Raw genomic sequence first — 22,436 nt, forward strand, 5'->3', positions numbered from 1 at the left:
ATTAAAAGATGAACTATTCCCCGGTAAATAACCATCGTGAATGTAGTACTTCAGCCATTAAAGCCTTGGTCGTGTTTGCACTGTCACCTCCACTTTTTCATTGGCCGATCATTCACCTCCATTTGATTGTTTACCCATTTTGAGGAACAGCTGCGAAGAGTGATTTCACTAGCCATCCTTGTGACATTGCCGTGATTGGAAAATTCCAAACCTTACCTAGAATCAGCTGCTACCCGTTTTATCACTCGTTCCTCAAAAGACGAGTCTCCTTTAAGCTCTTTTCAACTGACTCGTAAAATATGAAAAGATTGCGGAGCCATTGGCCTCTCCAGTTCGTTAAAGGGACAGGAAGTGCTATCCCTCCTCTAGATTTTAATCTTTTTGGACCTGAGGGATTATTACACAAAAAGATCGAGCGCTTTTTTTTTCGGCTCGTTAAAAGTATCGAAAATTCATCCCTTCTATACTGTTTTATACTTTTTCAGACTTAAGGGATTAGATGATGAAAAAGGAATTTTGGAGTTACCTTTACGTCCCTTTTCAAACTCTCTAAAATTGAAAAGGACCGAGTTATCTTTGTCGTTAAACTCGTTAAAAAGATTACTAGCGACAAACTTGTCTATAGACAAGAACGAGTTTCACTATCGCTAGGCTCGTTAAAACATAGCGATGGGTTTGCCCGAAGGGCAAATCATAGAACAAGCATATGTTATCCTCCTCAAGCTTGAAAAAAATAAAGAGGTACTGGTTAGCAATGACTGGGGAAAATTGGGAAGAAAACTTGAAGAAACTTTGTTGGTAGCAAGTCGCTCTTGAACATGACACTTTCGCTCCGTGTCCGAGTCGGGTTGGGTTGTTTCATTCATCGGTCACATCACCATGGTCACGCCATACCATCCACATTTGGGGTTAATGCTACCGATCCATCACATCAATGTCGCCGATATGTTCAAGAGAAGTCATTCAGAGAGTCCACCTGTGTCTCACCCACTACCATACATTATACTCCATCCTTTCATGACCGCCACCCTGAACCTTATATCACCATATCGTTTTCACCTCCATTAAAATCATTTGCTCTGTTCCGTGTCATTGATGTGGGATTCATTAAGGCCCTCCTGTGACAGATCACTTCTTGTCAACATCAGCTCATTATCCGAGAAGTTGATCTAGGAACACCCCATTCAGTACTTTGAAGCTTGTATGCCTCAATGGCAAGTTTCTCACTTCCGGCGACAGGTTTACATCAATGGCCTTTGACCGAAAGATTTTGCGTGGCGTTTGACGCCAAGTCCTTTATTCACACCATGTGAATTGTACTGCAGTACCTTGAGGGTCATTATCATTATCGATGATTCCTCTCACGCTTGTTAACAGTTTACATCATTGACTGGTAATCAAGCGATGTCTTTCCATGTTCGACTTCAAAACATTTCTCACATGGATCGACTTGTACTTTGAGTGAAGATCGGACGAGATTGAAGACCCCAGATCTAGTTTCACCCATCCGGGATGCGATATATATTCAGGGAAATAAAGAGATTAAATGTACATCATTGATGCACAGATAATCATCCACTCAAAAGGATGATGGCTCTATCAGAATCATCAGTCTACACTCAGACGATTGTCTGTCCTATGTACATGAAAATGAATTTATAAAGCTGAGCATGGGAATGCCCGCCTCAGCTAGATCATGAGAATAGTATGAAGATAATGTATTGTATTGTATCTTATTACATTTCTCCTCCCAGCATTGAAAGAACTTCGGATCCTCATAATAAAGCATTTCACCCGACACTAAAAGATTAACGGCCTCATACTTTAGGGGGCAACTGTTATAGACATTTTTGGGCCCTACAACCCCAAGCATGAAATGTCCATAAACCAAGGGCTCCTAAGTCACTAAAAGTGTTGTTCTAACCCCTAAAGGAACAAGGTAAATAGATTACAGCTTCTCCCAGAAGTTCTCCATGAGAAACTGCTCAGAATGGGTCAAAACAGGATCATTGCAGCTGCTCCATTGGCTAAGTGCGTTGCATCTCACCCAAATACATTGTGAGGGTGCGTTGCATTTCAAAAGTCCCTTCTGTGGGGTGCGATGGGCGAGAAATGACAAATGTCAGTGTCATTCCGCGAGGTGGAGAGGCAATGGAAGCTTCCAGAATCTTCTCCTGTGACACTTGCCTCACTGAATTCGACCAAGGATGAGTAAGAGGCCCTCAGTCTCCAAGTGGAAGCAAGAACTATCAGAGAGAAGACACTAATCAAATCACAAGCTGACTCATCCCCCTTACAGATATATATTTATGGATCCCTCATCCCAGAGATCCGGAGGCTGGAATTTTTCATATTGTAAGGAATTGTTGTTGGTTTCCTGAGACAAACATCAGATTGTTGGGTGATCTAAGCTTTGTTTGAGGTGAAGAGGGGATTCTTTGCTGGGAGGTTGATGATGGGTCAGAATAACCGGTTGTAACTCCTCTTGGCTCTTTTCTTGTTTATCAATAAAAGCTATTTGAGTTTTCCTCCATGATTTTGTGTCATTGATGCTTGTTACATTTGTATGGTCAATTTACATCTTACCCTAGATTGTTTATGATTATAGATCCATGTCTTTGTATAGTGCCATGCTTCTGTGATCTTACAGGTACTTTGTGAAGCTGGGCGTGCAAGGGAGCAGGTAGCTGAGGACTATCAAAGAAGAGAGGGATCAAATCAGGAGATTGGCGCAAGAGAGAGGTTGGTCTTTATGTTCCTCTCTATCTATAATTCATAAAGGAAAAACAAAAGTAGCTTTTCTCTATTTGTTTCTAAGGCAGTTGTCACACCTTAGTGGGATAGAGCAGTTCTAAATAGACACTTTTCCCTGTAACACTCCGTTACCAAAACACCCAGCCCATGAAATCTAGAATTATTTCCTTCTAGGTTTAATACAAATTCAACTGTAATAGCTTCGTCAAATCCTTGTAGCCTCTCAAAATATACATGTCATCCTGCATCCAAGAAGACTTGCCAAATATCTTCATTGTGTTGGACTTTTTCTGTGCTTTCTGGTTCATGTCTCATAGCTTGCCCACCCATTCTACAATGGCTTTGTAACAACACTCGTAGTGACAAAAAACCATCAAGAAGGAGTGTTGGCAGGTATATTTACAGTGAAAGAGTTGTGATAGCGATGGGGTGTAGTGACAGTGAAATCCACGAGGGTAATGATCAAATATGGAAAAATCATGGTGGATAATGGTAATAATGGATTATAATAAAGCTAATTACTTCACAGCATTGGAAAGGACCGTTCATTAGTACAATAGTACTAAATTCAAGTCCCAATGTGTATGGGTAACCCTGCAAGGTATGGTGGAAATCGTGGAGTGTATGCACTTAGCACAAGATTCGATAATGATGATAACAAATCATTATTGTAGTTTACTTATGGAATCTTTTAATTTAGTATAGTACTTCCTCCCAACTAGGGGATGATCGTCCGTAGTCATATCAAGTCATGTCACATGAATTATCAATCAAATCCACAAAAGTCGATCGGGTCTGTACCTAGCGACTTACCTTAACGGAGTAACAGTAGTGGAGGAGTAGCAACATCAGAGGGAGTAACATCACCCGAGGAGTAACAAAATTGGGGGAGTAATAGCCCCTGATGAGTAATAGCACCGCTTGAACACTTAGTTAAAATCACAACGGAGTAACAACACCAGAGGAGTAACAACACCGAGTACTTAGACAAAATTACGATTGAGGAACATCACGGGAGGAGTAACAACACCAAAGGAGTAACAGCAACAAAGGAGTAATGGCACCAAGTACTTAGATGAAATCAAGACGGAGTAATAGCACTGGAGGAGTAACAGCATCGGAGCAGTAACAGCACCAGAGGAGTAACAGCGCTAATGAAATACTTAGACAAAAGCACCACGATCAGAGTAACAACACCAGTGAAGTACTTAGAAAAATTGCCACCAAAGTAACAACACTAATGAGATGCCTACAGGAAAAAGAGTAATAGAGTAGTAACAACATATTATTATATTAAATACATAGATGTTACTTCTTCTTCTTCTTCTTTTTCTTTTTTTTTTAGATTACGGGTGCAGAGGAGGAATTCCCTACACTAATAACTTCAAAAGCAGAGTTATCACAGAGATATTTGATAAATGAGTCTCTTGAAGTTGGACGATGATATAATCTGAGGTGATGTCCATTCACGATCAAGGGATTATGTGCCTCGTTAATTGCTATAAGTCTAATGGTCCCAGTATTGAACACCATGCCAAATTCATATGGTCCCATCCACTTGGAGCATATTTGTCCCTTAAAATCCTTGAACTAAGAAACATAGAGTAATTCCCAATCCCCTCTTTGAAACACCTTTCTCTTAATAAATTTATCATGCCGTTTAGTTCATTGTTGCTGGATTAAAGCATTTTTCTGGACAGCTACCAAACAAATTTCATCCAACTCATTCAATTGTTCCAGTCGGTGTTTATAGGCTTCTAAAAGATCTAAACCTACTTCACGGGCTGTCTTGAGCATCTTAATTTTGAATTCCACTGGAAACAAAGGGCATTTCCCATAGACAAGCTCGTACGGTGAAAACCCTGTTGTGTTCCTCCATATTTTTCTATACGCCCACAATGCCTCAGGAAGCTTTTCAGTCCAATTTTGGTGATGGTTCACTACAGTCTTTGTAATAATATTCTCTAGTACCTTGTTTGTGCTTTCTACTTGACCATTCTCTTGAGGATGATATGGAGATGTTACCCTATTCTTGATTCCATATTTGTTCATAAGTCCTGGTATCGGATGTGATGTAACTTGTGCCACTCCATATGAAACTATCTCTCTAGGAGCTTCATACTGTGCAAGAATTTCTTCAAATAAAAATTTTGAGATAATCAGTTCTACTGCTTTCATAACAGCCTTGGGCTCTACCTACTTTGTCACGCAATCCATGCAAACCAGAATGTGAACTTTCTACTATGAAGGCAGATTAAATGGCCTAGTGAAATTGATAGCCTAGTTTTCAAAGGGCTTAAGAGCTAGTTGGGGCTGTAACAGAATTTCATCTACCCAACCATCTTGACCCATCCGCTCGAAACTATATCACCCTCTAACATATTTCCTTGCATCACAAAAAATATAAGGCCAATAGTATCCCATTTGTAACACCTTATGACACGTTTTTTTATCTGCAAAATTTCCCCCATAGGGGCCATCATGAGAAGATTATAGGACATCATAGGTGTGATCACCACTTATGCAGTGTCGGATTTGCTGGTCAGATCCTGTGTAAAATATATATCCCTCTATCCATGAATAACGAGCATTGTGATGGATAATCCTCTGTTGTTCTCTATAAGGCAAGTGTTGAGGAACCTTTCCTGTAGCAAGAAAGTTAGCAATATCTACATACCATGGAGTGTGATTAGAAATTGAAAAAATATGTTTTGGAAAACTATCCTCTATAGGTGTACCTTCATCCACAGTATCCATCCTAGACAGGAAATCTACAACTACATTATCTTTTCCTAGTTTGTCTACAATGGTAATATCAAATTCTTGAATTAATATCAACCATCTTGTAACACGACCATGGGTTATTGGTTTGTTCATCAAAACCTGATAGTTGTATTATCAGCATGCATGAAAGTAGGATACCCTGTGATATAAAGCTGAAATTTATTAATATCATAAATGACATCCAAGAACTCCTTTTCAGTTACCATATAGTTTAATTCAGTAGGGTTCAAATTCTTGTTGACATAGTAAATTGTGTACAATTTCTTGTCCTCTTGTTGCCCCAAAACCACCCCTACTACTACTTGAGAAGCATCAGTAGAGATGTGAAACGGGAGCTCCCAGTCGGGACCGCATAATATCGAAGCCTTGTAGACTAGTTCTTTGATTTCTACAAAAGTTGCTTCACATTCACCTTTCCAAACAACTTCTACATCCTTAGGTATTAATTGAAAAACTCGAAATTTTATTTTAGAAAAAAATTCTATGAAACGCCTATAATAGTTGGAATAACCAATAAAGTTGTGTACATGTGTCGATGTCTTAGGCGTAGGAAATTTTAAGATTACCTCTACCTTTGCAGGATCAACTCTAATTCCTGCAGCCGAAAGCAAGTGTCCTAACACTATCCCTTCTTTCATCATCATATGACATTTGAATGTACTAAGAGAAACATGTGTTTGTTTTCATCTTTCAATTACCTTCTCTAAGTTTCTCAAAGCTTCTGTAAAGGAATCCCCATATGGGGTAAAGTCGTCCATGTAAATCTCAACACTATCATTAACTAGATCATAGAAAATTCCTAATATTTCCCTTTTAAAGGTAGTGGGTGCATTACAGAGGCCAAATCGAAGGACTCGGTAGGAAACTTTTCCCAAAGGGCATGTGAAGGTAGTTGTATCATGATCCTTGGGAGCTATTTGTATTTGGTAGTATCCACTAAACCCATCCAGAAAGGAGAAAAACTCCTTCCCGGCTAATGTATCAAGAGCTTGGTCAATAAAGGGTAAGGGAAATGATATTTATGAGTTCCTTGTAATCGACACAAATCCACCACTTGCCATTCTTTTTAGAAACAATGACTAGTGGGGAAACCCATTAACTGTCTAATATCAGATAAATAAAACCCACATCTAATAGCTTATGTAATTCATCTTTTACAATTTTTTTCAAGGCAAGATTCATTCTTCTTTGCAGTTTCATAATAGGTCAACATTCCTCTTTAATGTATATATGATGAGTACATAAATCAGAAGGGATGCCTTTCATATCTGTATACTCCCAAGAAAATGCTTCTTATGTTCCTAAAGGACTTTGAGCAGCTGTTCGGATTGAGAGTGTGAAAGGTCAAGATTAATATTCAATGTTTTCCCTCATTCAATTTCTATAGGAAAACTATTACAAGGTACAATTTCAGTAACTTTTTCTACTTCAGTATCTGGTTCAATATCTTCCTGAACATTGCAACTCATGACATTTTATAACAGTAGACAGGTTGAATCAGAAACAGAGTCAGGACTGTTGAGGAAAGTGCTAATCGCATCATCCTCCATTTCATCCTTAAAACTGAGAGCCTCGCTGATGGTAAGGATGGGTCTAACTATTTCATTCTTAGATTCAGTCTCTTTGGTAGGTAGAGACTTTTGTATTAAGGTAAATATGAGTTTATTTGATGAACTTGGTTCTGCAAGGGGGTAAAGGATAAAATTCTTTGTAACTTCCCCATTGGATATTACCATGTTTCCAGACCGACACACAATGTAGGCATCTGCAATTGCAAGCCAACGTCTTCCTAAAATCAAAGGTTGTCCTCCGGCTGGGGATTGAGTGTACAATACCAAAAGGTCAATGGGGTACTACCATGAGTCTACCAAAATAGTAATGTCTTCCATCTTTCCTACCGGTCTTATAGTAGACTGATCTGCCAATTCTAGGATGGTGGGAGTTGGTTTAAGGTTCCAAAGACCCAAGGTAATCATGGTTGCAGAGGTTATAACATTAATCGTTGCCCCCAAAACTATTAGTACATTTGGGATATCCACCCCATTAATTTTTACTGTTAGAATAGGGTTCCCATGATCCCCATATTTCACAAGTATAGATTTCCCCAGCATGATATCTGATAATTTACCCATGACATGAATAGTAAATGGGTTCTTTGGTTTTCTTCCAGGTTTCTTATAACAATATTATTTAATTTTCTTGGTGTAAATTTTTATGTCCTTCATAGCCTGAAGTAATGGAATTTTTACAAATAAATTTTGTAGTTCCCCCAAAAAGTTGAATTCATGATGTGGACTTTGTTTTCTGAAAGATAATATTTCCAAATAGGGTGGACCAGTCTAACATCCAATATTAACAATAGTTTGTGAAGGGGTTTATTTCTCTGTAGGAATCTGTGTTGGCTCATCCCCTATTGTTCTATGTTCTAGTTCTGAGACTTCGTCATCGATATGTTCAACAATTACTAGTGAAGTCTGAGTATTGACCACCCGTCCAGATTGAAGATTTAATTCATTACATTCCATGGTGGAAATACTATATGCAGGGAGGTTGAGTGTCTCAACCTGTTTAGCCCCTCTATTATTTGGATTTGGATTGGGTTGGATAGTCAATTAAGGATGAAGAAGAGAATTACTAGTGGTTGCATTAGTAGATAGTTATAGTTGTTGTTGTGGCATAGGTTGGGAGAATTCTCTTGAAGGAGGAGGAGGAGGTCCACACCAATTCTAGGACCATGAAGAAATTAGACCAGATTGAGGGTGCCATGGTTCCCAGGGCATTGGATATTGGTAAGACTACGGCTAAGAAGGTGAAAAAGGTATAGACTACTGACCAAAATTCATATTATTAAAATATTAAGATAGGTCTTGAGGCATACCTTGATTCATGTTCGGCGGTCATGGTTGCCATGATTTCTTTGATCCTATAAAATAAAGTTGATCTACTTCTTCATTTGTCCCCTAAAAGACTGCCTTCAATCCTAGAAGATACTGGAAAGTACTAGTGGAATGACTATGTTCACATATCACACAAGTCTACACATAATGTAATGGACATTCCTTAAACGAATGCTTCTTCCTAAATTTGGGGCAGAAAATGGACATAATCTTATATGCTTCCATCTATTTCTATTTTTCCTGCAGCACATCCATCTTTGATGATAATGTGCTCAGGATATTGGTTCTCAGGTTGTCAAGCATATTTCCAATTTCAGCCTTTGTAACTCCACCACTGTATGCTTTGAGAGCTCAGATTCCCTGCCTCTGTCTCGCAGCCCCTCACGAACACTTGATATATAATTCACAGATGGTATCGAATTCCTCCTTTGATATATCTCCTTTTCCTACTACATTCAATAGCTCCAAAGGTTCCTCCCTCGATGCTTTGAGAAAGATAATCTTCATGATATTCTCATCCAAGTTACTGTGGCCTGATCTCTACAAAATATATTCAATAGCTCTGGAGATTTCTCCCTCAGCGCTTTGAGAAAGATAATCTTCAAGATATTCTCATCCAAGTCACTGTGGCCTGATCTCTGCAAACTATATTGAAAACGTTCCACAAAATATTCCATATTCTCATCCTCTTTCTGTATAATCCTAAAAATCACTTCCTTCACATCTCAGGATTTGCATTAGTCCTGATATGTTTCAAGGAAAATCATCTTCATATCATCCCATGTAGTAATATATTCTCCTTCTAATCCCATAAACCATCTCAAATTTGTGCCCTTCAAAGTAGCGGGGAATATCTTTAATTTCTGAGCATCATAAATATAATCATACCCCTAACAGACAACATCCAATTCAAAAAGGAATGTGTTCGGATCCTCAGAAGAAAGACCATGGAAATTAGGTAGTGTTATCAAAGGAATAGGCTTCATAGGTGCATCACCTCTGATATCTCCAATTGGAAATTCAATTGAAGAAGTTGTGGGATCCATGAATAGCTGCTAATACCCACTTGGAATCTCAACATATTTTGGCTCTAGTTGTTGTGTAACATGTGATTGAAGTTGTTTAACAACACTCCCTTGATCAAATGGTGCCAAGAATTCCCTCAAATATTCTTCCTTTGAACTTGAAATATGAAGCTCCTCAGATCCTCTACTTGCTACTTCTTCTTCCCTGAATTTATCTTTTGCTATTGGAAGAGGTTCTAATTGTGAAACTGATTGTCCCCCAGATCTTGTATGAGATATTACCCTAGAAGTAGCTCGTGATGATGCTCCAGAGTCAGCCCTTGAGATGATCTCTTGGATGTAATTTGTCTGCCCAAATCAACCCCTTTTCCTCTTAGGGGTCTCCCTCTACCCCTTTATTGGTGTCTCTATTCATAAAATCAAGAAATAAAAGGGAAACATTCAAGAAAATTAAAATCTCAAGACCTAGAGTAGGATAATAACTTCCCTTCCCAGGATGAGAGAGTGTCCCCTAAAGCAAAACTAAAGAAATAAAATAAACAAATCACAAAAATCAAGCTCAAGACCTCAAACAGGGTGAAAAATAAAACTTCCCTTCCTAGGATGAGAGAACAATACTTAGGAAAGCATAAAAAAGCAATCTAAAGCTCCAGACCTGGAGCAAGGGGATAAAAATTTCCTTCCGCAAGATGAGAGGATAATCCTGAAAATATAAGAAAAGCAAGAAACCAAACAACCAAATGACCTAATACTCAAGACTTGGAGCAAGGTGTAAGCTTCCTTCCCTAGGATGAGAGATTAGTCCTATGGTCAATATTGGTCATACTTTCATGCTTTTGATAGCCTCCCCAACAATGGCGCCAAAATGTTTTTTTATTTTTTTTTTATGGATAAAGACTATTCTATTAAAAAAGATAAAAATATTTACAGAGAGGATTAAACCTCTGAGGGGGCCGTAGCCTGCCCTTCACCAAAGAGACTTATGCATATAGCAAACTTCAGTCCTTTTACATAATTGATAGTTTTTGAAGCAAGAATTGAAGTAAGCTTGAGAGACAAAAAACTAGACTATCCTATAGCTGATCTATGCTTCAGAGGTAGCTGTTCACTTACAGAAATACTATCTTTTAAAGCTTCTATTACAAAAAGATCCAAAACCAAGCTTCTGACCTGAAGACTGTAACAATTCATGCTGATATCAAAAAGAAGCCTGAGACATGCACAGATAGGACAAAAGGGAACCATGGAAGCATAACTTGAGTACCATTTATTAGAAGAGGGATTGATGTCATGGAATTTAAGCCAGAAGTCTTTAATCATGTGAAGGAGAGCCTGTCGCGTCCATGTTTGCCTGGTTGGGGGAGCCAATCCAGGTCACCATTTCATTATCTTCAGCTCCCATCATACTGCCATCTGGGGGAATAACGAGATTCAGAACGCTTCCAGAAAAGCGCACTGGTTCACAAGCAAGAATTTGCTCTTGTGAAGATGCTGGCTGGGGTTGAGGGGCTTCCTGAAGTCCATCCTCATTCTGCTTGAAGTTGTCATTGAGTACTACTCCAGCCATCTCACCCTGAAATTCGCTCGTATTCTGAGACTGAGACTGAGCCCTGGAGATGTCGTCCGAGCTTGTAAGCTCATCTTCCTCCTCCGAAAAAATTACAGTGATAGTGGCAGAGATTAAAGGCTTATTGAGCCTACTCCTGAACCTGAACCGGGTAGTTTGAAAGGAACTATTCAGAGAGGGCCAAGAATGATCAGAAGGCGGAGAGGATGGAGAGGCAGAGGCTAAAGGAGTGATGTTCTGAGGGGCAGAGCCACCACGACGCCGAGAAATTCCACGAGTACCAGAATTGCTTCCACGACGGGGGACGCCGCGACGTCGAGCCATAGCAGGGTGCGCAGGGAGCTTAGGTAAATAGGATGACCGGAACTGGAGGGAAGGCGACCAGACACAGGCGGAATAAACCAAATTAAGAAACTAGAGGGGCTTCCATACACCTTGAACAGATCATGGGTGTGGAAAGCATAGCGATCAGAGGAGGACAGGATTGCAAATATCAGCTGCAAACACCAGAGAGCGTGCCATGGTTAAATCGCTTGGCTGAGGATCTCGAACCGGATGCACATTGAATGCTATAACCAGAGCCTTAATTCCGCATTCTTCTCCTTTCATATCAACTGATGACGAAGTGTGTGGACTGCCGGATCCGTCCAAGTGTTTGGACAGCTGCCGCGGTTGCATGCAATTTGATTAACAGGCAGTAATTGCACCCGCATCCGGGGGTGTAGCCTCCTTCTGATACATGTCATTTTTTACAATGGTATGAAAGTCTGAGAGTTGGTTCTCTGAGGCTATGCTGGAGAGAGGGCCATCAAAGAAATCCATTTCGGTGTCCACTCCTAGATTAGCAAGAAAGTCCGCCAACTTGTTCCCTTCCCGTCTGATGTGTTTGAAGGAAATTGCTTGGTGATGAGAGAGCCATTGGTTTAGAAGCTCAAGTCTTTGAGCCATTCTCCAGCTGCTACTGACTTTATGAATGGGGGATCCTTGCATAAGCTTTGAGGCCATATTTATGATAATTTGTGAGTCCCCTTCAACAATCAGAGGAAAAAAACCTCTGTCTTGAGCAAGATTAAGCCCTCTCCATAATCCTTCCAATTCCACTGCATTATTGGTGTTCCAGCCTTTTGAGCCAAAAAATGTTAGTAGGGGAGTGCCCTGATGGTTTCTGAAGGCTCCGCCAAATCCTGCTTTCCCAGGATTACCCCTCGAAGCTCCGTCAAAGTTAAGTTGAAACATGTTTATTGGCGGCGGAGTCCAACTTGTTGGAGGATTGTGATACCTGGTGGAATTGTCATTAGAAGAGAGCGGATGATCTAAGTGAATCTTCCAGTTGCCCCAGATAGTTTGTTCCTGCGGGATTGATGGGAAATCTTCTTGGGACCAGGCTTTGATAGATAGGGTTTCTTTAATATTTTGGTGTAATCCGGTCCATATCTGCTCAATAGACAGTGATTGATTTTTGAAGATTCTTCTATTTCTCTCTTTCCAGATATTCCACATTAGTAAACCAGGGATAAGCTGCCACAGTGTATTTAAGAGTTTGCTTTGATATGGCTCTTGGCTCCAAGTGCGAAGAGTGCCTTTAATGTCCCCATGCACTCTGCCTTCTTTTTGACACCAGAATGTAACCTTTTCCCACAATTTCCTTCCTAGCTGACAGGTTTGCATTAGATGTAATGCTGATTCCTCTGCCTGTTTGCAGTTAGGACACATGGAGGGCCCAGAGAAATTCCTTTTTCTGAGGTTGTCCCATGTGAGAATCTTGTTATGAGACAAAAGCCACAGAAAAGTAGACACCTTCGGCCAGTTAGATGAATTCCAGATCTTATCCCATAAATTATCTTTGATTATCCTGTCCTTGATAATTACTTTGTATGCTTCCCTGGTGGTGAAAATGCCTTTCTCCTCGTATCCCCATCTGAGAATATCCATTCCTGCCGAGGAGAGGATTTGTCATTTTTGAAGTTCTGAGGAAAGAGAGAGTTGAATTTGCTCCGTGCTGTGCGGTATAATTTGACTGGCTGTTTTCCATTTTCTGTATTCTTGTGTGGAAGAAGAGTCCCAAAATTGACTCACCTTGTCGAACTGATTTATATCTTGATCTGGAAAGTTGGAAAGAGTGTCTCTGAGTTTTGGAAGCTGCTGCCATGAGTCTTCCCAAAACCGTGCTGTGTTGCCATTCTCCACATCCCAGAAGCTATGCTTTTGTATTAGATTTCAGTGTTGAATGGCTGAGTTCCAGATGACTGAACCTTTACTGACTTCTGACATTCTGATTCTATCCTCTATGGGGGTATTGTTCGCATATTTCGTTGTCCATAGGGAGGCCCAAGGAGTGCTAGGATTTGAGAGCCACCTCCACCAAATTTTGGTGCCCATTACCATATTACTATGCTCTGGGTATCTTAGCCCAATACCTCCAGCTTTCTTTGGAAGACAGACATTCTCCCACTTGACCAGAGCCCACTTTCGATTGGGACCTGAATTACCCCATAAGAAGTTGCACTGAAGCTGCTTTATTTCTTTAAGAACCCATTTAGGAGCTTCTAGAATAGAGAAAAGGTAAAGAGGCATGGAATGAAGAACAGCTTTAATGAGCACCAGCCTGCTGGCCATGTTAAGAACTCTGTGGGTCCATAGGAACAGTCTTGCTTCAAGCTTTTCTAAAAGCTCTTTCCATGAGGAATGCTTGAGAGCAGAGGCAATTAAAGGGGCTCCCAGATACTTAGAAGGAAGAGATGCGATGGTAAAGCCTAGAATGCGGGCTATGGCTCTTTGGGTGGGAGGAGGGGTATTAAAGAAGAAAATATGAGACTTGATTTTGTTAATGAGGGCTCCAGAAGCATCAGAGAAATTTGAAAGGATGGATTTGAAGATATGAGCTTCTTGAATAGAAGGATGACCAAAAAGCATATTGTTGTCCATGAATTGCTGATGAGAATAGGAGGGAGCATGGTGAAAAGAAAGACCTTTGAGGCTTTGAGAGAGGAGAGCCGATTTGATGTTGCATCCTAGTCCTTCAGCTAAGATGACAAATAGAAAAGGCAAGAGCGGGTCTCCCTGTCTGATACCTCTAGAGGGATGGAACATGGGTGATGGGATGCAATTGATGAGAATAGAGAAGAACGAGGAGGATAAAATATTAATGACCCATCTAACCCAGGAAGGGGCAAAACCAAAGGCATTTAGGATTTTTTGTATGTATATCCAGCTTAGACTATCAAAAGCTTTAGATAAATCAATTTTGAGCAACATACCTAGTTTTTTTGAATGCTTTAGGGAGTGGATTATTTCATGAGTTAAAATAATTCCATCTGTGATCTGCCGGCCTTCTACATATCCAGATTGTTCTGGAGAGATGATAAGGGGGAGCAAAGGTTTCAATCTGGAAGCTATAACCTTGGAGACAATTTTGTATATGATGTTACATAGAGCAATCGGTCTATATTTATCCGGAGTATTGGATTCCTCTGCTTTGGGGATTAATGCAATGAATGTTGCATTCAGACCTGGGTACATCCATCTCAAAGTGCGAGATTCTTCAACAACTTGCCAGACTTCCAATTTGATTAAATCCCAGAAATTGTGAAAAAAGTTGGAGGTGAATCCATCCGGCCCCGGTGCTTTCCCTGCTTTCAGCTGATGCACAGCAATCTCAACCTCCTGAAGGCTTGTGGGCTTGAGTAGGAGAAGATTATGATCTTCAGTGATTAATTTGGGAATGTGTCTGATGACTTTATCAATGGCCTCTGTTCAATCTATGTTAGGTTCTTGATGCACCTGTTTGAAATATTTGAGGAACTCCTTTTCAATGCCTTCATGGGTTTCAATTCTGCTTCCTTGATCATTTTTGATGTGGGAAATATGATTGTTCATTCTTCTTTGCACCGTAGTTTTGTGAAAGAATTTCGTATTCTTTTCACCATCCTTCAACCACTTAACTCTTGATTTTTGCCTCCAAAGAGTTTCCTCTTGTAAAGCCCTTTCAAGGATTTGATTTTCTATGTATTGCTCCTTTTTGTCTAGATCTTTAGAGTGCCCTTCTGTGATGATCCTTTGCTAAATGATCTTCATTTCTTGATTGAGGGTTTCCTGAGCTTTAAAGATGTTGCCAAAAGTGGAGTGGTTCCAACGTTTAATTTCCCCTTTGAGATACTTCAGCTTCCGTTGGAATATAGACATTTTGGTGCCATCCGAAGGATTGAACTTTAGCCAAGTTGTTCTGATGAATTCATTAAATTCAGGATGAGATAACCAAAAAGCCTCAAACCGGAAGGGGCGCCTAATACTATTGCCGGGTCGATTCCAATGGAGGGCTATTGGCCAATGATCAGAGCCTGAAACAGGAAGGATAGAGGCGATGAATTCTCCTCCTAAGTGAGTTGCATTGTCTGATATAAGAAATCTATCGAGACGAGAGGCTATTTGGTTTGGTTCTGCCCTCTTGTTGTTCCATGTGAATAGGCCGTTATTTGAAGGGAGATCAATCAGCCAGTTGTTATGAATGAAGTCTTTTAATATGGATCCATCTCTATTGATTCTGCATCTACCTCCCTTTTTTTCCTCCATTGTTGCTATCATATTAAAGTCACCTCTAGATATCCATAACGGGTGCATCCTCTTTGATTTAAGCTGCGTTAAGGTGTCCAGAATTTCAACTTTATGCAGGTTTTCCTGAGGGAAATACACATTTGTTATATGGCCGTAGATATTGGTGCCAATTATGTGAAATATAGCTTGAATGAAATTTTTATTTGCATGTATGTTTTCCAGTTGAATTACTCGTGCATCCAAGAGCACTGCGAGTCCTCCGGACGCACCTTAAGCATCAACAGCTGTTACTAACCCTCCTGGTCAGGCCTTTGTTGCTATTTTTTCCAAGACTGTCGAGTTACATTTTGTTTCTTGCAGAAAGAGAATGGTTGTTTTTTCCTGCATGAGCATGCTTTTTAGTAGTCTTCCTTTTCTTGGGCTGTTGAGCCCCCTAATATTCCATGAGATCAACTTCATTGAGAAGGTTTGGGGTTGGCATTGAAGTACTTGGTTAACTTGGCATATCGGCCTGATTCTACCAACACTTCTCCTATCTTGATGGTTCTTTCCAGAGTGGTTTTCCTTCCCCTCTTTTTACTGTCTTTGGTGATGAATTTCCCATCCCATTGGCTACCAATCTGAACTCCTAGCGAGTATTTTTTTTGGGCTCTATTGAGGACTTCCACTAGATTATCCACTTGTCTATCAGGTATTTTGTCGAAGTTTCCCGTTTTACAGGCTTGTTCTAGGCCTAGAATATCCAGCTCGCCAATATCTATAGATTCCGTGTCCTCCTCCATGATCTGAGGTTCTTGAAAGTTTCCATCACTTTCCTTCTCGGCTTCTACATTGGGATTTGTATCATCTATTTCCATTCCAAGGAAGCTCCAGGTTTTGGAAGCAGTTTTAAGGAGATTATCCGATTTTTCTACTGCCTTTTCCCCTGTCTTCGATTGAGATCCTTTAATCTTTTCCTGACTGGTTTCTTTTTCATTTGAGGGTGTATTATCTGGATCTTGCATGTCTTCATTGGCTAAGGCTGCAAAGCTATTGCTTGTCGAGGGTTTTGATGGGTCAACCAGAGTAATCTTGGTAGTGGCTGCTGTTTTTTTATTTCCCCTTCTGCGATTCAACACTTTAGTAAAACCATCTGGCATTGGATTTTCCGAATCCATTTGAGAGGAGGGCTTTCTATTCAGCGGACAGTCTCTATAGAGGTGTCCTAAATCATGACATTTCCTGCACCTAAAGGGTACATGCTCATAATCAATCAACTGTATCCATTCAACATCTTCATGAAAAAGACTTACCGTGTCGGGCAAAGCTTGTTTGAGGTCCATGTAAACACAGATCCGGGCATATGAGGTGTATCTGCACAACTCCGTTTCCTTTGCTACCTTGATGAACTCACCCAGAACATTACCAATCGTCTTGAGGGATTCCTCTTCCCAGTATTCCCATGGCAGTGAGTACAATCTGATCCACACAGACGCACAGCTTAAGTCCTCCTTATCTTGATTGAAACGTTCAATCCATCTTTTGAGAAAAAGTCCCGCAGAGTTAAAGAAGTAAGGCCCTCCGTCTAAAACTCTGTTTCTATCTTCCAGGCAGTTGAAGACTACCCCTTTGGCACTAGATGCAGAGTTATGTGTCCTTTTGGATTCCATTTGACATTAATCCAGCTTCTTAATTCTTTTTCATTTGGTCATATTCCAATGAATTTTCCAATTAGAGCTTGATCCCTCATATACTGTATTCTGGCATTGATACGATGGCTGGGTAGCTCCACTTTTGGCCTATGCGTGGCGACTGGCTTGCATGTGGAAGAACTGATTTTAGGCTTGTCTTTCTATGCTTTTTCAGTATTTACCTGCTGGCTGCTTTCAGCGTTTCTGTCATTGTGCCTGTTTTCGTTGTCTAAGTCCTCGATCCGGCTCTTCTGGTTGTCGTTTTTTGGGGGAGGCGCACCTCCCTCCCCCTGAGGGGGGTTCATGTTTTCCTTCAATCAAAACCCACAGATATGAACCTAAGATTCTTCCTTGTTCTGCAAAAGACGATCGCTGTCAGGAGGGCCTGTCGTAGTAGGTGTTGCTGAAACCCTAAATCGAGTTGCAAAGCGCCCCAACCCTAGCTCCCTTCAGGATTGTTTCCAACCAGAAATAATTACCATGGCGCCAAAATGTTAGTGTTCATATGAATCATGCAATTCACCCAATCCACATTTAATTGTCAACTCGGGATTCTACCAGATATTTCAAGGCTATCATGCATTATATGTGCAAGCCACAGTTTCACTACCCATCATTGAACATTAGCTATAAATTCATCGATGTGTAACAACAAGAAATATTGTAACCACAAGTAAGAGTAACAGAAAATAACAACTGTTATAGAAACTAAGAGTAACAAAAATTAGGACTCACAGCAACAGACTCATAATCATTCACCGCAATAATAAATTCACAGAAATAAACCTAAACACGCATGTAATCGAGTAGCACCTAGTCAGGGGAGTGGGCCCAACTCCCTGATCAGGGTTGTGGTGAGTTCAACGAATCACAATATTCTCAAAGTATTTCTCCTATAAACTTAACAACTCCCAATAGCAATAGCTTTTACAGCTCGCGACTCTACTTTATACAATTTATCAATAATGTAGATCCTAGAATCATAGCATTGTCTACCTTCAATTAAATGGTGGTTTTCAAAATGAAACATAATGTAAAAGAGAGAAGTGTGTCAATCGAAATATTGATTCACCATTGTAGCCAGTATCTAAGGATAATGTTGCTAGCTTTGACGGTATCATCCAGTGAATCACGGCCCTGGTCATTCTCCCTTCAAATCTACAGAAATAACTAAATTAGCAAACCACTTAGGTAATAATCCCCTACAACTATGCTTCATTAACCAATAATCCATAAATACATGACAAGAGGTATACCTGTGCATTTTAAGATATCGATTAACCACTATTGGTGTGAAATGGATAAAAAGGATAGGGTAAAAAGGTGAGTAAAAGTATGCAAATCTAGCCACCAACACTATTGCAAACCATTTTATTGGGAAAACTTACCTTGGGTATTATATTCGACAAACAAACAAAAAACTTGAGATACCACTCACCAGAGAAACATCAAGTGTACATTCCATTGTAGAATGCAAACTGGCAAGAAAATGAAACCTGGAAAAAAAAAATCAAAAGTGAGACATTATGTAAAGCCCTTTAAAGGACTATGAAATTTCAATCACCAAAGGAATTAATAGACCAACGATAATATGAAGAAAATATCTCTCTTACCTTGGAGTAAAATAGGAATGAAACCCGAGCAATCGACTCGAAAACCTAGATCCATGTCTATCAATTTATATTGTTTGTACTACACACATCTAGAAATAAATTCCAATAAATGCAAGTCAATTTCTTAGGGAATAAAGAGGTACAAATGATAAAGAATTAGAACACAAAATTTCTTTCCACAAGATACATGCTCGATCAGAAAGAGGATCCAAGGAAATGATGAAGTTATAGGCATCCCCTAGAGAGATAAACTACAGGAGAACAAAATCCAAATGTCTGCAAATTTCAACTTAGTCGATCACGCCTTCGTTAAACTCTCAATCATATAATATGATTTATAACATTATATTATATTATTATATTATAATATGATTTATAATATTATAAATGATATTTCAAAATAAACACCTATTTATTTCATTAAAAATGTTGGATACCTAAATATAATTAAATTATAACTAATTATTATATATATATATATATATATATATATATGTTAATATGAGAATCTTTTTCCTAATATAACTCTCATTTATATAGTATAGTATAATATTATAGTATTATATTATATTATAAACCATATTAAAAAACAAACACCCATATATATAATTAGTCTATATCCATCTTAATTTAAGACAACCTAAATTACTTAGGTCTACATAATTTAAATTAGTGTGTTTTTATTTATATATTATTGATGTAATATTTTATCTATGGCTAACTATAAAATATGTTTTTACTCTTAATATATTTTAATATTTTTATTTTAAGCCAAATAAATACTTATGAGGTAATATGAATTATATTACTTTTTACAAGGGTTCTATCAACTCCAACGAAGGAATTACATCTCTTTAGCATGAAAAATTAAATTATTATTTTTTCTTGAGTTTCAATTATTTTATTTCTATATAAATCCGATGTAAAATTAAGATGGAAATTAGAGCATTTTATCTATGGTCCAAATTATTTTTTTTAGTTATTACTATTTTGTTAATTTGTTGTTGTAAGCCTTATTTTATTATTTTTAATTGTAACTTTATGTAACAACATATGCCTTATACATGGTTGTAGAACATGTCTAGCAAGAAAGAGTATGAGGGAGATATTGTCATGTAATGTTACATTAAAAATAATAAAATAACACTTACGTTAACAAATTAAAAACTAGCAATAAAAAAATAAGTCAATAATATTTCATTTTGAGCTTAAATTTAAATCAACCTTATATAGAGAGATAAAGTAGTTAAAAGTAAAAAAAATAAAGATAAAATTACTCTTAAAAATAAAGTAATTTATGTTTAGTTGAAATGTAATATTTACGAGAAAAATATATTAATAACATGAAAATGTTTTAAAAAACCATAAATAAAATATTTCAATATCTATATTAAACCATTACTACATTGTATCTAGTCACTTAGTTTAAGTATAGCTAAACTAAAGTGAAAAAGACACTACATTTTCTGTGTTATATATATATATATATGTGTGTGTGTATATATGTATATGTATATGTATATGTATATGTATATGTATATGTATATGTATATGTATATGTATATGTAGATGTACATGTACATGTACATGTACATCTACATGTACATCTACATGTACATCTACATGCACATGTACATGTACATATATATATATATATATATATATATATATATATATATATATATAGGGTAGTTAAGAAAAATATAAATATTAAAAATGGAGTTCTTCTATTTACATAGTTATCTGTTCAAATTAATATCCATTTTAATTCCTTTCTGATATCCCCTAGTAAAGTTAGTTCATTCTAATTTATTTCAGTCAAAGACTTTGTTTTACTTATGGGCCTTGGAAAGAGGCCAAAATAATTTTTGACATGGATGGATATTTTATTTTAGTTTCTTAATTATCAATGTCATAATGATGATGCGATGATTATAATATCCCGATGGGACACAATGTTAAAATAATTTCACACCCCACACCCACGTAGTTGGACAGTTATGGGCTAGGTGGTTACCTACCCAAGTTCTTCCTTGGAAATATTAAGCCTTCCAAAAGAAGCCAATAGGTTTGAGGAACCTAAGGAGAAATCAAGAGAAAAAACAAGGGAAAGATTTCAAAGGAAGAAGAGTGTGATAAAAGGATTCCATAGCTAGTTGGCCAGTGGATTCCATCTAAGACTTGAGTGCTCAGTTAAATTTTATCGACCAAGTATGGTTGGGACCAGATGGCCATTGGAGGAAACAATCTGAATTGATATCTGTCGTGGAACTACACTCAGTGTGGAACAAGCTCGGGGGAAGATGCAGTATAAGACTGGTCTTCTTGGCTGTGAGAAGCTCTGGTACCTGGAGATTTTATGATTGCTACAGAGTTAGTCTCACACTGAAGAATTAGATAAGTATTGCAAATTTATTTCCTGTGATAGTTTTTTAACATATTTATGGAATTAGGCTAGTATTACAAATTTATTTCCTATGATAGTTTTTTAACATATTTATGGAATTAGGTTAGTAAGTTCGGTAATTGTTAATGTTAGAAAATTTAGAAGCGAAATATCTTCTTATTGGAAATGGTCATGCTTATCATTTAAAATATAGAGTCTACAATTATTATGAATTTATCAGGTGTGGGATTAGTTCCCAAGTTGATTCAGACTCAATCAACAACTTGGGTATAGTTCCCTATACCCCCAGATGAAAATATATGGATTTTTTTTTTTTTTAATTGTCTAAGAGTATGCTTCAAAGGAAGATGACAAGCTGTTGCGAACTAAACAAAAATTGGTGTTAGGGTTTATAGTTGGAAACAAAAGGGGGTCGTCTAGAAAACCCTCACAAACCCAACAAGGGAACAATGACATTGTAAATGGTGGTCAAACAATAATTCATATCATTATGAATACAAGGATGTTTGAGAACTGAGACATAAATCTTACCAGATACATGATTTATTTAAAAGAAATAAATAAACAAGATTAACCCTACTAGGTAACAAATAATTCTTTTAAGAAAAGAAAATAGGAGGTATAACCGAATAAGAAAAATCAAAATAGTAATAATAATTGACAGTGTTCATGACATCTAAGAAATAGAATAAGTCTCTTTTAAATCATTTGACCATGATAAGAACAATCAAAATAGTAATAATAATTGATAGTATTCACGACATCTAAGAAATAAAATAAATCTCTTTTAAATCATTTGACCGTGATCTGAAACTAGGAAAGAAACCCTCATAAGGAATTACAAGGGCTCATCAGTATAAACTTGCATATAACAACTCAACCAACATTCCAAAACTAGCATGCATATAATGATCATACACCATTGTTTGATATCGAAATGATTATAATATCTCAGGAGAGCATCTCAAACAATAAGAACAGAGAAACAATAATGTCATTCCAATTTCAGAGTAGCATGAAATGCAATCACTAGTAAATAGCTAAAGACGACCCCTTTAATTAAACATAGTCTAAGGAAATTACATAGTCAGGTACACTGATTCTTCTCAAGAACTAAGGCCACTGTGGTGCAATAGCATTATTTGCAATATATAATTTATACATCTAG

This window comes from Pinus tabuliformis, chromosome Q (assembly GCF_031772625.1).
Source record: "Pinus tabuliformis cultivar Carrire ecotype Pingquan chromosome Q, CPIR1, whole genome shotgun sequence".
Taxonomy (NCBI): domain Eukaryota; kingdom Viridiplantae; phylum Streptophyta; class Pinopsida; order Pinales; family Pinaceae; genus Pinus; species Pinus tabuliformis.